The sequence below is a fragment of the Lathamus discolor genome, chromosome 2 (assembly GCF_037157495.1).
Source record: "Lathamus discolor isolate bLatDis1 chromosome 2, bLatDis1.hap1, whole genome shotgun sequence".
NCBI lineage: Eukaryota > Metazoa > Chordata > Aves > Psittaciformes > Psittacidae > Lathamus > Lathamus discolor.
Genome location: NC_088885.1, coordinates 54,468,476 through 54,485,340, shown reverse-complemented (window position 1 = coordinate 54,485,340; position 16,865 = coordinate 54,468,476). Strand labels below are relative to the sequence as shown.

Sequence of the window (16,865 nt, the reverse complement as noted above, 5' to 3'; positions counted from 1 at the left end):
AATGAAAGGTAAAGAATGATCCTTGGAGATCCTCTGTATATTGTACACGGGGTGGCTCTGGAGGCAAAAGAAAGGCAAGGATTTGCTCAAAGTGCCTGTGCAAGGAGAGGAAAATGCACAGCAAATGTAATTTGCCACAAATCAAACATGATTTTACATCAGGTGTGGTTGATCTTGCAGCGCATTTAAAGCACCAGCATTTCTAGATACTTTAGATTCTGTGTGGATTTCTTTTCCTAGAAATGCTTAACCTTTCATTGGATCTGCTCTGAAGCCCTTCCCTATGGAAATCACAGCCAAAAGTCCCTTGGAGCAAGACAAAGTTTAAACTTCACCCTCCATAAAACATCTCCCTTGGGCTTTGATGTCCAGCTGCACCTAGGAGTTCTCTGGCTTCCCTCCGCAGGTTAAGCCTTATTGTTCCTTAAAGCCACTGAAGACATGGCAGTGTCCTCTGCTGAGAGGTTGCAGGGTTAAAGCAACTTTGGTGTCATGAGCTGGTGCTTTTGACCCCAAAAGGAGGGAACGGATTTGTATTTCTCAGTCACCTTGAGAAGGCTCAATGTGTGATCACCCCCTTATAGGAGGCTTTATCTAACCTGGGAACAGGGGGGATCACATAACTTTTTTGAGGAAGCTAGCAAAGGGAAGCTCGTGGGAGGTGAAGTTTTCCTCAACCTTTTGAGTGTCAGAAATTCATGGGGTCTGTGACTTATTATGATGCAGGGAATGGAAATGGAAAGCTTTGCTGGAAACCTGATGTCTGCCTTTCTGACACTGCTAATCATGAAACCCCATGTGAATGCTTCCCCCATTTAGTGAAGCAGTGTTTCTCTGCTCTCTGAACTGCCTAATACCAAATATTTGCACTGTCCACAGGTGGCAGGAGTGTGCTAAAGGGACATAATTCAGCCCAGCCCAGCATAACCTTTATCCCCTTCTAAATTAAAATACAGCTGTATTCTGCTGTGACATTAAGTGGCCTAATTTGGAATGGTGTGGGGTATGAGCCTCTTCAAGGAGACAAAAGGCATTTTACTTTAATGATGTGAGCTGTTATGTGTCTGCCGGAGCACTGAATGATTTCTTCACACTTGGACACATCCGTTGACAGAGGCATTGCCTGCCTGTAATTCCCTTCCCTTCCCCCCCCCCCCCCCCCCCCCCCGTTAAATTAGATTAGCTCACGTTAGGATTATATCTTTGAGTGTGATTGAACAAATGTAGCTATTTAGCCAGGCGTTACAGTATTTCCTCATGGATGCTTGATGAAAGATGCTCCATGAGGATGATATACTTAATTAAAAGACAGAAGCTGAAGACTGATACAGATGTATCCTGACACAGCAGCTGGGTTTATGTCAGGGTCTCTTTGCTTACTGAAATTGAAGTGGGGGGTGAGAAGGAATCGGGGCTTTTATAACAGAGGAAGGCACAAGCCCGTATCCCAGACAATGTTGTACAATGAAGCTTTAGCAGCATCCCTGATGCGACACAGCAGCAGGCTCAGTCCTGGTGCAAACAAGGGCTGATCTGCTTTCTGTAGCACAGATGTGGGGGTGCAGAAGGGACCCAGTCTGCAGGTTTTCCCTGTTCAATCACAGTCACAGTGGGGCTGGGAAGCCAGCAGAGAAGGGAGCTTGGGGGGAATCCTCATTAAGGGAGAGTCAATATGGGACAGTCAAAACCTCTTTTGCCTGGTTAATAAATGAGCAATGTTAATCTGATGCTCTTTCTTCATCCTACACACCCTGAATCTCCCGTCATTTTTAGATAGGAAAACCCTTCTTGTCCTGGTATCTGCCTTTATTTCAAAGGGAATTGTAACAAATCGCAGTATTTCTCTTTCCCGGTAGAGGGAAGTATTGGCTCAATTGAGTTTTGCGTGCTACAACCTCATGGCACTTTGTGCTAAAGGAGATTCTCACAGCGTTTACTCCAGGTTGTAAAAGGCTTTATAGAAAGCTAGGGTCTGTGAAAATCAAAGTGCTCTACTGAGCTCCAGCAGGGTGGGAGGGCAGGGGAAAGCCTTCCGAATTTTGAAGGAAAATATTTTTATTTTCTTTCTGCTAAATGAAATTTTGCAAGAAAAGTATTTCTAAAGAAGCATGGGGGGTTTTAAGGGAAAAAAAACCCCTTTTTTTTAAGGGAAAAAAACCCATGCGTTTTGAAACTTCAACTGTTCTCCTGTTTCAAGAGCTGCACATTTTCCATTTTCTTTGTTTCCATTTTTTTTTTTTTTTAAAGGCAGCAACAAAAGTGTAGGGATACGGGATGAAAGAAAAGCTTTATAAACATCTTGGGAGAATAAATGGCTCTTTGCAACCAGCATTGCTGCCTGTAATCTCTTTAAGAAAACAGTGATTGTTTTGTGGGGGAAAAAGGTACCTTTCTGGGGAGAAATGAATAGAAAGATTACATCAACTGCTCTCCCACACAGAATTTATTTTGCGGCTGGTACTTACTTCCATCTGACATGCACATTTATTGGGTTTCAGCTGACTTGCCTGAACTTTGTCAGATATTCAGTAAGTCGTCATTACCTAAACCTTTCTTGCAGAAAGGAAGATTTTGGCAAGGCAGCACAGGCTTAATCAATTTACCTCTGTGATCAGTATGCCTATAGAGTTTCGTTATGATTAGTATTTGCATTATGTGTTGCTCCTGTGCCAAGAATGCTCCCCGCTTGCTGTGTGAGTTTGATGCTGCGCAGGTCTGGTACCCGCCCCTGAAGCGCTGCCTTTGGTGTATGCTCCTGCGTTATGTTTCTGTATCTTCTGAAGTGATGCCTAAAGGGACGCAATTTAGAAACAAGAATTCAACGTGTACATATTTGAGCTGAAAACTGGGCAAGAGGACAGTTTTCTGGGCTGTGAGTTGAACTAAAGGGTGTGATACAGGGGAACAACCTTAGTCCTGCTCCTGGCGTGGAATACATTTGGCATTTAGCTTTCCTCTCCTGTTCTTCTTCCTCCCTTTTATTCACTTTATTTATTTTCCTTGCAAATATTGCTCTGTTTTTTCTATAACCTGGGTTCTGTTTTTCTATAACCTATAGACTGGGCTGATTTCATTATCACAGGATTGAGGATTTGCTAGTATTAGGAATAAATTCTCACTGTTTAAAGGCAGATGAAACAGACTGCTTTCCCTGGTGCTTTATTAGGGTTTAGCTTTACTAGGGCTTTCCTCCCTGTAAAAAAGCAATAGAGCTGAAAATTTACAGTAGCATTATCTATTACAGACGGCAAAAGAGAGACATGAAATCTTAAGCTCAGGACCAGTGGATGAAACATTAGTTGAAAGCCTGTGGCTTTCACCTCGCTGTGTCACTGAATCTGTGACACTGAGACCTTCCTGCTTCCCTGGTCCACTCCCACTTCATTTCTCTGGTCTACCCTGAGACAATTGCTACTGAGAATATGCAGGAAGGAGGACAGAGCTGAGGACCTTCATCCATGGATTGTGAAGAGACTCAAGTATTTACTTTTAGCTGCCGAGGCCCCTTCTGCATGAACTTCCTGAATTTAAGTTAAAGCTCCAGCGACATCTGTGTAACATCAACCTGCGGAGGCAAAGTCTGGTCTGTGGAAGCACAGGCAAAGATATACCAACCCCAAAATTCCCTCACATGCATACACATGTATATCAGCCCCAAAATACGTACTCTCACCTGTTATAAGCACAGAGAGCACTATGTCACAACCAAGGCAGTCTATTAATTAGCTGCTCTTCTGTAGGAAGAAGCAATAGGTTCACCTGTCATCCCTCTGCACAAGCCCAGCTCGCCTGTGATAGTATGTTTTAGCTGTTCAGGTGATCTAGGAGAAGAAGCAGCATTTTCAGGAGTGATACAGGGCATGGCTCAACGGTAGGAGTCTGTGCAGGTCTGAGCACTCCACAGTGATGCTGCACATCCTGCCCCAGAGCTGGGGTGTTTCTGGGTGCTGAGAGCATCTGCATTGGCAGGACCATGCTATGGCCACCCCAGAGTGGAGGTTTTCCAGGGCAGCTACACTGTTGTGAAGAGCAGCATGACCACAGCCCACTGGGCTCAGGGCAGTGCTCATGCAGCATTTTTGCTCTGGTGTGAATTCCTTTCCCTGGTTGAACTTAAAATGGTATTGCAAGTCCATTAAACTGCTGAAAAAAAGCTGTTCCTCTTGTAAGGTAGAAGTGTCCTGCAGGGATGTGCCTGCCACAGCAGTAGGGTCCAAGAGCAGGGGTTGAGCTGGACTCACAGTCTACCTTTCTGGTGCTGAAGATGTGCCCATCTTCTGTCCACCCTGGGTCCTCATGAGAACTTCCTTCCTTTTGTACCATCACCATTCAGTCATGTTGAGTGATTAAATCCCTGAGGATTTGTTTCTCTTTATTTCCTACCTGGCACATCCATCTGCCTCTGCCTTTCCTTGTCTTCATTCCCTTACTTCTCCCTTCCTCTGTAGTCTTTGTTTTCCAGTCTCTGACCTCTACCCTCTCATGGCAGCTCTCCTCATCCTCCTCACCCAGACTCTTCCCTGTGATGCATTTTTTCATTTGCTGCTTTCCAGGTCTCAGTGTTTGTATATTTTGAACCCTTCATTTGATAATTTCCTTGAGCATGAACCTGTTCTTGAATGGAGACCTGCTCTCGAGCCACTTTCCTGGGGCTACTGCTGCATTTGGGGGTCTGTTGTGTAGGCCCTCAGTTTTCCTCTTCATAACCCACTCCTTTTCCAGGACTTGCTCCTTTTGATCACTAAACCCTGAGCTGCTTTCACAGGAATGCTTGTTACAGCTCCAGACTCCCTTTCTGGAGCGGTAAGAGACACTTCACAGCCCATATCTGAGCCAGTAAAGTGTTGCTAGTCTGCCTATATTTTACCTTGATCAGTATTTTGGGGTCCTTTTGCAGTTCTTCAGAAGTTTCTTCCACTTTTACCATCCTGCATACTTCAATATTGCCAGCTTTCCCTGTGTGCTGGGGGTCCCTTGCCATGTCCTGCTCCCCTGTGCGTGTCCCCTGCTCAGTCCTTCTCTCCAAGCCCTCTATGGTGCCCCCCCATCCACCACTGAAGCTCCATTCCCCCCTTCTTCCCCCTCCCACCTTTCTCCCCAGAATTCTTCATCCCACCTTGCTCCCCAGCCTTCCTCATGCTCTTTCTTCCTGTGTTTTCCATCCTTCTCTTCCTTATCCCTTCCTTCTTCCCAGTGTCCTCCTCACTCTTCCTTCCTCCTTACTACTCTTCTTTTGCTATAATCTCTCCTTCCTGCTCTTCCTTCCCCATCCTTCCCCCCCCCCGCCATCTTTCGCTTCTCAATCCCTCCCTTTTTTCCAGCCCCCCTCGCTCCTTCCTCCCTACCCCTTCTTCCTTTCCCACTATTTCTCCTTCCTTACCCCTCCCTATCCTTCTTCCCTAGCCTTACCCCACCTTCCCCACTCCCATTTCTCCCTCCCCCCCTTCCCCAGCTTTCCTGCCCATCCCTCCTCCTCTCCCCACCGGCTGCAGGGGGCGCTGCGGGTTCGGCGGGGCTCGGCTCCGCCAGCGGAGCGGGGCGGGGCGGGGCGGGCGGTGCCTCCTCCCGCCCTCCCGTCCCCTCCCCGCCGCCCGGCCGGGGCCGCGCTCGGGCGGCAGGCGCGCAGTCGGCGCGGCGGATCGAGCTATGCGCCCTCCGCGCCCAGCAGCCGGGCCCTGCCCGCGGGACGGTGCCGCTCGGGGACTAAAACTCAGTGGATACAGTGAAGTGGCTCTGGGACTCTGGGTTTAGCAGGAAAAATTAAATAAACACATGTAAGTTTCTCTTTTTTGTTTGCTTGTTAATAAAATTATAGGAGTAATAAAAAGGGGGGTGGAAAAAGAAACAAAACACAAGACAAAGAGGCCCGGTTCCGAGCGTGTCGTGGAGGTAGCGCTGGGGTTATCCTTTCCCCAAACTTTCCGCTCGGGGCGGGAGGTCCCGTCCGGGCAGAGGGGCTACGGGGGAGGAGCTGGAGGGGAGAGAAGTTGTCTCAGCAAAGCTGCGTCGGGGTATACAAGCAGAAGATATAGGTGCGTGTGTATATATGTATCGTTGTTGAAGGGTAGCTCTGTCAGGGAATTGGTCTAGTCTCCGTCTCGCTTCTGCGTCCAGAAGTGCTGGAAAGAACTCACAACATAGAAAATACTCTGCAAATTGTTCGCTTAATGTCATGTGGCAGCAGACGTGTCGGGGTAGAAATTCAGTGGCACATTTTGAAGGGAAGAAATGAACTAGAATGGGTGTTTCTGTGGTGGCAGGGAAAATGTATCGTTCTCCTGTAGTGAGAATATTATTGGTAACACTTGTTGTGAGAATTGACGTATTTTAAGTGTATACCTTAATGGCACCACTCACCACAGAGCTGTTTGTAGAATATCTCTGCTTAAAACGCTTGGAGTTTTTACCGGCACACGTTAAAAGCTCCAGTTGGCTTGTGCAAGTAAAAGAATAACAGGGAGAGCTGTGCTGCGCTCCGGCAAGGTGATCATGGTTTTATCAAGGCAGCCCCGAGGGGAACAGAGACATACTGGGAGCACGGTAAGAAAGGATGAAAGCTAAATTAAAGGAGAACTTACACAACCAAAGTGTGGCTGCAATGGGAATAAATCAGACCTTTTCATTTTATTTTCCTTGGAGATTTGGCTGAGGAGGTAGAGATTAGCTTCTAGAAAGCAGAGAAGCACACGGGCCACACACACCTACAGCAACAGGTCTTTTTTTTTTGTCTGGAAAGGATGAGCTGAGCTTTGTGAGTGCTTGAGCTAAGCTTTTTCCAGGTTCAGCTGGGGCAGGCGGTGATCCCACAGACAGGCATTGAATCCAGAGCTTGTGGCCCCAATTTCTCCCACCACCGGGTTGGCGAGCAGCTCTTCCCAAAATACTGGACGGATGGTGGAATAAACGTGGCGATTCAAAGAGGATTTGTCAATACTAAAAATAACCAGGCCCACAGATGTGTCCTAGAGGGTCATGTCCAGGCGCTGCATTTTCGGGGCCAATGAGCTCATTTCAGTGATTTTCTGTCTGTGTGTCCTGTCCAAGGTGCTGAAGTTCATTTTGCTGCAATTTCCCAGGATTTCGGGGCTTGCCAGAAGTGCTCTTGGAGGCTTCCTCTGGTCTGAAGCTGCTGGGGAGTGCTTCCCCTCCGGGTGGTGAGAAGAAAAAGCAGGGATGTGTTTTCAGACACGTATATTTGATCCGTCCTTTTGGCGTGGGAAAGCAGGCCAGGTGGAGCCGCAGATGGATCTGGCAGATCCTATAAGCTTTTGGTGGCAGAGAATCGGAAAGGTCAGAGCTGTGTGAGGCAGTGAGGAGTGAAACCCATTCTAATGGACCCAGAAAGTGGTGTTTTTGAGAGTGCTACTGCTGTTGGTTTGAGTGCGGTGCCTCTGATGAGACATCTAGTTCTGAAAAAGTTGGTGGGAGTCCTGTGCTAGAATGGGAATGATGCAAATGGGATTGATGTCCTCTGATTTTGGTAATTTTTTTGGTTTGCTTTTTTTTTTTTTTTTTTGGCTGGTGTAGCTTTTTCAAATGGCAAACATAGTTGAAAGAGAGCTTCAGAAATAGGGGGTCCTTAAGGAAGAAAGCGTATCCTTTGGGAGCAGGTGTCTCAACATTTAAACAATGGAAACCTGTCCTGCAAGTTGAGATACTTTTAGATTAATGTGCCAAAAGGTCTCAGCCTTAAGTAGGGAGTTTATGTGACCTTTGGTATGCAGCAGATCACTGTATTGCTAGAAGTAATCATAGATGAATATGTTACTTAACTTGTACATGACTGGAGTTTGTTGTAATGTTTTTTTTTTCTGAGTTCTCAGTGCTTGTTCTGAATCCATTCATGATAAGCTTTGTACTCCTGCCTGTGCTCCTGACTCTCAAAGGGCTTTACAAACAGAAAGGAACAGATTCTAATGGCTGTGTTGCACAGAGTAGTTTACGCCATGATGAGTCCTATGGATTTAAAGCATGCAAAAACTCTGTACAGTGTGGTAGAGACCTGATATTGTTTCATACCCTCAGACATTCGTCAGAGCTCACAAAGGTATTCAGTTGCATCATTGGGTATGTACTCTAAATACCTTGACCATGAAGGGTGTATGTAGACCATGAGGCTTCCTGACTCTGAATGACAGCTTATGGGTGCAGACTTTAAAACTGCAACACAGTTGAAAGCATGATATTCCTGGTACGAATCAGAAACTCGCCTCTGTTCTCGCTGTGGTGGACTAACACCTGTGGTGCCAGCTCACCCCTCCCAGGGCTTTTACAGGCTACAGAAAAACGTTGAGTAGTTACTGTGTTCTTGATTTACTTGTTTTTAAAATTATAGTTAAAAATATACTTATTGGAAATAACATCCTGGGGGGCACGGGAGATCTATGAAATGTAGCTGGTTTCATTTTTTTTTTTTTTTTAAGATCCTATTTATGGTGTTAAACAGGGATTGACCCTTCCCTTCCCTTCCCTTCCCTTCCCTTCCCTTCCCTTCCCTTCCCTTCCCTTCCCTTCCCTTCCCTTCCCTTCCCTTCCCTTCCCTTCCCTTCCCTTCCCTTCCCTTCCCTTCCCTTCCCTTCCCTTCCCTTCCCTTCCCTTCCCTTCCCTTCCCTTCCCTTCCCTTCCCTTCCCTTCCCTTCCCTTCCCTTCCCTTCCCTTCCCTTCCCTTCCCTTCCCTTCCCTTCCCTTCCCTTCCCTTCCCTTCCCTTCCCTTCCCTTCCCTTCCCTCTCTGTGTATGAATGTGAACAAAGAATTTGAGTTGCATATCAAAGCATATTGGTGGTCGTTTGGAAATCCTGGTTATGCTTTTCAGAAGGAACAGGTTATTAGCTGTTATTGAATTAGATGCCTTAGTTTTTGGAAGATCAATTTGAAAACCATAGAAGACCTGTTGTTTTCAGAGGTGGGTGCTCAGTTGTTCCTGAAAATTGCTACTTTGTAAGTTGTCTCCAAGCGTCCTCAAGAATCACTTTGGAAAATTACAGCTCTGATAGTTTAAATGTGACAACAAGTAATTTCTCAGTTCTGTTAAATAAAACTCAGGTATTGCGGAAGCAGCATCACTCTTAAGTATATGCTTGACTTTCCTGCTTTGTGTTTACGTGCTGTCTTGAGGTAGGGCCTTAATCATAGTATGAAGCAATTTATATTTGAAATTCTGTCACAGTTTCTCACTTTTACCATATAACCTGGAGGAAAATACATGAAGTCACTTGGGTATACCCCTGTTTGCTTATAGCGAGTATCTCTTCCATGGTGGCAGGTTTGACTGCAAATAGTTCAGATAAACATGTGCTTATTTATCTTTTAAATAGCATTGTACTTACGAACATCTACCAAAACAAAACGCTGGTTGTATTTCTATTGATCTTGGTTTATTATTTACTCTGCAAACCAAATTGATGGGCCCGCTTTGACCTGGCTCTGTCTCTTTGGGTTTCTCTTGCAAAGTGACAGTTTCTAAATCAGGAAGGAAATCAGGTCACATTTCTGGCTCTGCAGGATTTATCTCATTGCTCTTCTTTCAAAGTAATTAGAGTTACTAATAATGAGGAAAAGAAAACTTTTCCAGAACTGGAATGTCCCTAACCCCTCTCTCCTTCTTGCAGTTTTTGTGTCACTGAAGAGATCTGGGTAGTTCAGAAAGTCTGTTGTGGAGGTTCCTTTCGCTCTATGCATGCAGTAACTTCCTTTACATTTAGCTGCTAGTGATATGCTTACCCTTAGAAATGTACCTTCTTTTCCTTAGATTAATAAGGTTTCCTTATTTATTTCTCACTCATTGTGGGATGGTGTTACTGAACCAGCTGCAGGCTGCACAGCTGCAGAGATTGAGATCCCAGATTTCAGCCTGGGAGAAGAATGAGGAAACTTTTACCAAAGCTAACCTTCATCCCTGTCCCAAAGCAGGCTGGCGGCAGAGTGGGCGCACTGGTTTTGCTAAATGTTTGTCGTACCAGCTGGCATAATCACCATTTGTACCTCTCCTTTTTATGTTTCTTATTAGTCCTAGTTCACAGAGGCATATTCCCAGGAAGGATGGCAAATAAACCACAAAAATTCCCTCTCCTCTAACATACGCACCTTTGAGGAGGTGCAGCTTGGCCTCCTGCGAGGGAGTCACCTTGTGAATCTTTTGTGTGCAACATTGTCATTGGTGTCAAAAGTTTCCTTATCTTTCATGGCAAAAACATGCCTCCCTGCGCTTTGTAATGAACAAAGCCTGTTTCAATCACAATTCTGCATGACAAGAACGGCTTGGGTTTTATTTTTATCGTAATATTGCAAGAGCTCTTTAAATGTAGAGATATCGCATCAAATAATAATGTTGTACCAAAACATGCAAAAAAATTGAAGTTCTGTTAAGCTCTGAGTTTTCCCTTTGCCTTTTTAAATTTAATTTTAAAATGAGAAGATCTTGTTTTCTTTTGTGGAAAAAAAGCAAGTCCATTCTTTGCAAGATTATTCATTACAGCTTTTAACTTGAAGTGAACTTTCCTGATTCACTAAACTTCTGTCAAAGAGGCTTTCTAATGCAATGCTGAGAGCCCTACCAACCGGTTAGAGTTTCTTTCTAAAGCTTGCTGTATTCTTAAGGCACTAAAACCGCTCTGCGTCCAGGTTATCATTTGAAACATATTTGCAACTTGTGCTTTATTAATTTTAATCCAACTCCAGTATTAGTGTGGGATATTTTAAGGGTCTTACTAAAATCAGGTGTATGTTTAAGTTTATAGAAGTTAGGCAACTGAGCGCAGACCATGGACATAGTTAAGGCATTTGTGCTAGAAGCAAAGAGTCTCTCTCAATATTCATGGCATTTGAAGGCTGATACTGAACAATAAGCCAGGTTTGAGGTTTCTTGAAGGGTTTTGTGGGGTGGGAGAAGTTGTTTTTTGTTTTTTGACCTGCTGTTCCTGAAGGCTTTCAAGAATATAAAAAATTATATAATAAATACTTATGGAAAAACATGCCCACGGACAAATTCTTTCCAGACCCATTAGTTGAACATAGAGTAGATATTAACTTTTTAGGCCAAAATCCATTCTCTGAGACTGTAGTATTTCTAAAGTGATTTTTCCAAGATTATTCTTCTTACCATAAAAAAAACCCAGTCACTTTATCCAAAGAAATGTGCGGTTTTGTGAGTGTCTTTGTGGCTGAATATGCTGCTGCTTCTCCTAGCTGGCTTACAGCATGCTGGGTTGAGCAAGGTTTGTGTTCATCACGGCTCCAGGTTTACAGAATCTCCATCCTAGGTACCCTAAACAGGACAACAGAGAGGAATCATTTCTAGTTGTTTTCAGTAAGTGAAAATTCATCCCTGTAGGAGCCATCTCAGATATTAAGCCCCAGTGCCAGCCTGGGTCAGTCTTCTGAGAAGCATCTCTGCTGCCGGGCTGTGCAAGGGCAGGCACTGCTCCTGGGAAATGCTGAAAAACATAAACTTTAAAGCAAGTGATGATTAAATAAAGAAAAAAACTCACTGTCATGTAAAGAGGAGCAACTCTGTGGTGAGGTTTTTGTTTTTCCCTGTGATGTAGCCAACAAAAGTGGGCACAGGGTTAGGGAGAAGAATGTTAGAGGGTGGTTTTCAGTGACAGAAGCTCTATGAGTGGCTGTCCCACTGGAGATGCAGCCGAAGCCTGTGGACATGCATGGGAGTGGAAGGGATGGGCAAAATAACCAGGGGGCTTCAGTCCAGACTTAGCAGTTCTGAAATGCATCATGAAAGTGTTACAGCCTGACCTGTAGACAGGCATTTAGTGTTGTCAGAGGCCTGACACGTTAGTTGCTGTTACATAATGCACAATTATAAAATCACACTAAAGCCTCTTTAAAATACCTGCCTGATTATAACAAGGTAATTATGCCGTGTCTAATAGAGCTGGGTGCTGCAGGGAAGGAATCCCCGTGCACCAGAACCTGTTCCTCTCGCTGCCGTGTCTGACGCAGCTGGCATTGCCATCCTTTTGGCCCAGGAAAGTCATAAACCCTCTGAAACCCCCATGGTTGTGTGTCTGCTCCCCGCTTTGCAAGCCCGTGCTGGCTCTCGTGTTACAGGGGTTGTCCTTTCCTTCTGGATGAGGATTTCTGGCCACCGCTGCTCCCCATATTAGTACAGCCAGTGCGATGGTGTGACGCAGCCACCCTCTCTCCCTCCCCGGGGCTGAGCACATTGTGTCCGCTGCCTCCCCAGCCTGATTTTCAGCCTCCGACACTGAGCTATGCGTGGCTCCTGTGCTGCTGGAGGGGCCAGAGGCGTTGCCAGTGGTGTCTGCAGCAAGAGGGTCTGGAAAGCACTGCAAGTATCTTAAGAATTTTCTCCCCCCACCCTTTTATCTCTTTTCAACAGTGTTTCACCTTGAGAGGTCTAATCTTTCTAGATGCATGTGTGTAATTCTCATTTATGTGAGCACAGGGGCAGCTCCTGGCGTGTGCTGTGTGTCTCTTGGGAAATAAACCCTTCTGAGTCGCAGTGCGTGGCAAAGTTCCCCCAGTTTGCTGAAGTCCTCGTAGCTCTTTTCTTCCCTGCATCCATCAAAGACAGGGACAAATCCTCCTCTCGGCTCTGCCGGCATAAATCCAGATTGATTCGTTTGACTTCGGCGGAGCTAATCCAGATTTACTCAGCCCTTTCCCTGAGGACTTCCCCATTTTTTTGCTCTAGGTGACTGTTAGTGGGCCAATGTCAAAATACATCTGATGTAGTTAGATTTGCTGTCTCCAGCCATTAATTGTTCCCTGGCAAAAGTTTCTGAGGAAGAGCGGTTGTATTTGAAAACAATATACAAATTCTGTTGCTAAATTTAGAAAGTAAGGGGGACCTTTTTCCCCCTCCTGTTGAAACTAAATATAATTTGAAAGATAATATATGAAGATTTAAATATAGCGTGCAATTATACACTGCATATGAATAGTTTCTCTCGGTTTTAACATGTTTGGTTTATTTTTCTGTCATTCTCAGCAGACAGCTGTTAGGTAAAGAGAGAAAAGTAAACAGTTATGAAACTGTACGTCATAGCTAATTGAAAAAAAAAGGAATCATCATATGAGTATGGGAAGAAAAAGGCAGAACAAATTCCCTCTGTGCTTTTCCCCTTTGTCCTAGCATTTCTTGATGCTTCTGTAGTAGTGCTTTAGCTAAAGTAGTACTTCAGTCCTGAAAAAATTTCCAGTAGGTCCATTTGTGCTGATGTTCCTGCTGGGTTCAAGCAGTTTTGAATTGAGGCTCAGAATTCTTCACAGGAGGATGAAATTGTGGTAGAAACTTTCCTAGGAAAGCTCTTGGATTCCTTTGCCCTTAGTGGAAGCTCTGCTTGAGTTACACTGAGTCTGCTTTTCTGTGAAGTTGCCTTAGCTTCATGACCCCCAAAAGTTTTGTCATGGCCACATGGCATCTGAACAAGCATCTGCAAGGTGTGCAGATGTCCTTCTGGCTGTCCAGGATGGCTTGGAGAAGTTCTGTTCTCTTGTAGCTGTGAAAGGCAGCATCAACTGTTAGACCTATGAAAAATTGCTCTTTTTGTTAAAGGACTCCTCTGGCTTTTCCCCATGTTGTGAAACCTGAGTGGTGCGGAGCTGGCAGGTCTTGCTCTGTGTGTTGTGAGCTCAATAGTCAGGACTCAGCAAAAATCTCTGCTTTTTAGCTGCTTCTCAGAGCAGGCCAGAAAGAACCTAGGAACATGGCAATGGGTCACATGTTGCTTTTTTTTAAGAAATATGGAGAATGGCAAGAAATAATAACAATAATTAAAATTAATTAACAATAATAACAATAATTAAAAAAAAAAAAACAAACAAAACCAGAAAACCTAACAGTCCAGTGATTCTAGACTCCAGGGAACAGAGCAAGTGGCTGAGTATGAAGTTATGGTCTGAAAACATTGAAAGATCCTGGGCTGTGGTTTTCTTTTATTAATTAGCTAAAGTGATGTTCAGAACCTGAAACCAAGGCTTTTAGACACATCTCTGGTGCCTAATTCCGCTCGCTGTCTCATAACAGGGTGAATCTGGAGACTGTTTATTGAAGTCAGTGATGCAGCATCAACGTAATAGCAACATAAGGGAGATGGAGGATTTGTTTACGAGCATAAAAGTCCCCTGGACAGTTTAGCACTAACAGTGAAAATTACTGAATAGCTGCAAAGCACAGAGCTTAAATGTAGCTGAAACAAGTTTTCTGGAACATTTCCAGAACTATTTTAAGGGCCTGATCCAGAGCTCTGTGAAGCCAAAGGTAAAGCTCCTTTTGCCATCTTTGAAACTGGCATTATGCTTTGTAACATAATTTCCTCCCTAGAATTTTCTAAAGCTGTCTTTTAGGTGTATTTTGATTAACTATTATGCTGGATGTAATGTCTTTTGTATCCCTTTAGTGTTTGGATTGGTTAAATATCCTGTAAGAAGGAAGTAGCATAATTTGTTGTACAGAAAATTCTAATTTTCAATGTATTTAGTCTTCATTGCACAAGCCATAGAAAATAATCTTTTGCTGCTTGGTTGCTCAGTTGCTTTACCTTTGCTCTCCTCATGTATCTGTCCCATGTAGCTTTAGAACCCACTGGACAATTTGGCTCACATATTCAGGACAGGACCAAAAGATATTTGGATTTTGCAAGTGCTGTTAAGGGATGTTTCTGGATAGACAGCAGAGAGACTGAGAGGAGTGTCATACATAAGAAGGTGGCTTGAGGGTGACTCAGTCATCCTATTCATTCACAGCAGTGAATCCAACATGATCCATAGGGAAGCAGATTACTTAGGTAATGTGGGTTCTTCACATAATTTTACTGTTTCATAGCATACAATATTGTGTTTTACATTTAATGTCCAATTGCCAGGCGAGTGACTGCTTAACCTACATCAGCCAGGTTTATGAGATCAAGATGTAGGCTATAACTGTATAGTTTTAAAGAGAACTTGGAAACAAAACCCTGGGATTTCAGCCCCTTTGGAAATCACATCTGAAAAGGCTCCATCATGTGGATTTAGTGGCTGTTCCAGACCCATCAAAGATCCGCACTGGCTTCAGGAGGCTGTGGATAGCTCTGCATGTGACATCTGCTGGGGAGTGGGTGTCAAGAGTTGGGGACCAAAGGTGTCCCCAGCCATAAGAGAGCCTGTGGTTCTGTCAAAAGAGTGGAGGACATGAAAGAGGGACAAAGATGATGTCTCAGAACATCATGGCCCTCCTGTTCTAATCCCGTCCTACTCACTGTTATAAGCTGAGTTTCACTGTGTGCGTGGGGAATGTTTGACTTTATTGGCACCAATGCTCACTTGTGTGCATTACATATAGATGAATAACCATTATTCAAAAATATATATATTATTTATATATGCATATGTATATATTTATATAAAATAAAAGAAATCAGGAATGGAGCAGGGATATAGAAAATTCCATTTCTATCTCCACCAGTTGTATACTCCCCATTTTGCATTCAAAATACGTATTTTATTTATATATGCATATATATATATATATGTAAATAAAAGAAATCAGGAATGGAGCAGGGATATTGAAAATTCCATTTCCATCTCCACCAGTTGTATACTCCCCATTTTGCTGGAACTGGCATACCTATGGTGTCAGATGGGACATGTGTGCCCAACAATTGCAAGAAGCTAGTGCAAACTTGGATGAGAGGCAGCAGGGAATACACTGAAGATACCCATTATGTGTGTGCACCCATACAATGAGGCTGCAGCTATTTCTCCTCCAGCCCTTGCCCTGACCATTGCTGTGAGTGGTACGAGGAAGGGAAAATGGACGGTGTCCCTGACCTGGTAATCCCCAGCTGCCACCAAGCTTCCTGGGAGGCACCCGTGGCCAGTGCAGATTAACACAGCCCACAGTGGGGATTGGCCTGTGGCCAGCATGGCCCTGGGATCAAAGGAGCATGGAGGTGGCTGGGAGCCACCTTCGGGCCTCTCCTCACCCCATTCTGCAACAGCTTTTGCCTTCCCTGATAAATCAAGCCCACCCTCTGCAGCTGGTTGGTTGCAGATCAAAATGGGGTTTTCTGCTATATGTTGCATAGGATGTTTAAGGCCAGGTGCTCTTTCTGAGCTAACAATTTGAGTACAGTCATCTTTCTTGAGCATCTTGCTAGGAGAGCGACATTCATACGTGGTGGCTGCCTATTTTCTTTATGAACAGAAAAAGGGTCCTCTGACTCCAAACTATAAATCATGGAAGTGTGAGGCTGGGAGCCATCATGAGGTTGTTACGGGCAGATCCAGTCAGAGGAATGTAATGATCTGTGCCCAGTTCTCTGCAGTGTCAGTGTTGGCCAAGCCAGCTCTAGGAGGAAAGGAGCAGGAAGGAACTGCATACATCAATATTTTTGAGTCTAAAAAGTCAGAAGGAGACTGGGAAAACTCAGACATGTGTACACCCAGCGCTGAAAATGGTATATACTACTGGCAAGCTGGTGCCCTTGATTTGGTTTACAGTGAGTGGCTTTATCTCTGTTAGAGAGGTTATTTTGAAGGGCTGTTTGTCTACTAGGACCAGGAGGAAGGTGTTTCAAAGCATACTTTGAAGGGTTCATCACTGTTATCCCCATTGGCTTCAGCAGCCCTCTTGCCCCAAAATTCAGAGGGTATTTCACTGTGCATGAGCAAGCCCTTTCAGGGAGGTTCCTCATCCTATGCACTACCCTTGGGCACATTCATTTGCAGCTCCCTGGACTGATAGCAGCTTTGTAAAGCAGGGAGCACTGGTAATCAGTGCGGCACAGCCATACAGCCACCAACAACCAGCCCTGTGGCTGATGGGTTTATTTTCCAGTACTGGCATTGTGCCAGCTGTACTGTTTTTATGATGTGATGGTCCCTGGGGGTATCAAGTAGTAAC

General features: G+C 44.6%; 1 protein-coding gene across 1 annotated transcript in view; it reads left to right on the top strand.

Annotated features, from left to right (window-relative positions):
- The first annotated feature begins 5,618 nt into the window (after positions 1–5,618).
- The window catches only part of LOC136008081 (sodium channel protein type 5 subunit alpha-like), a 213,888-nt gene continuing 202,641 nt past the window's right edge, over positions 5,619–16,865 (top strand). Inside the window, exon 1 of the mRNA XM_065666864.1 lies at positions 5,619–5,774. The gene's annotated coding sequence lies outside the window, so the exon portion shown is untranslated. The remainder of the gene's footprint in view (positions 5,775–16,865) is intronic.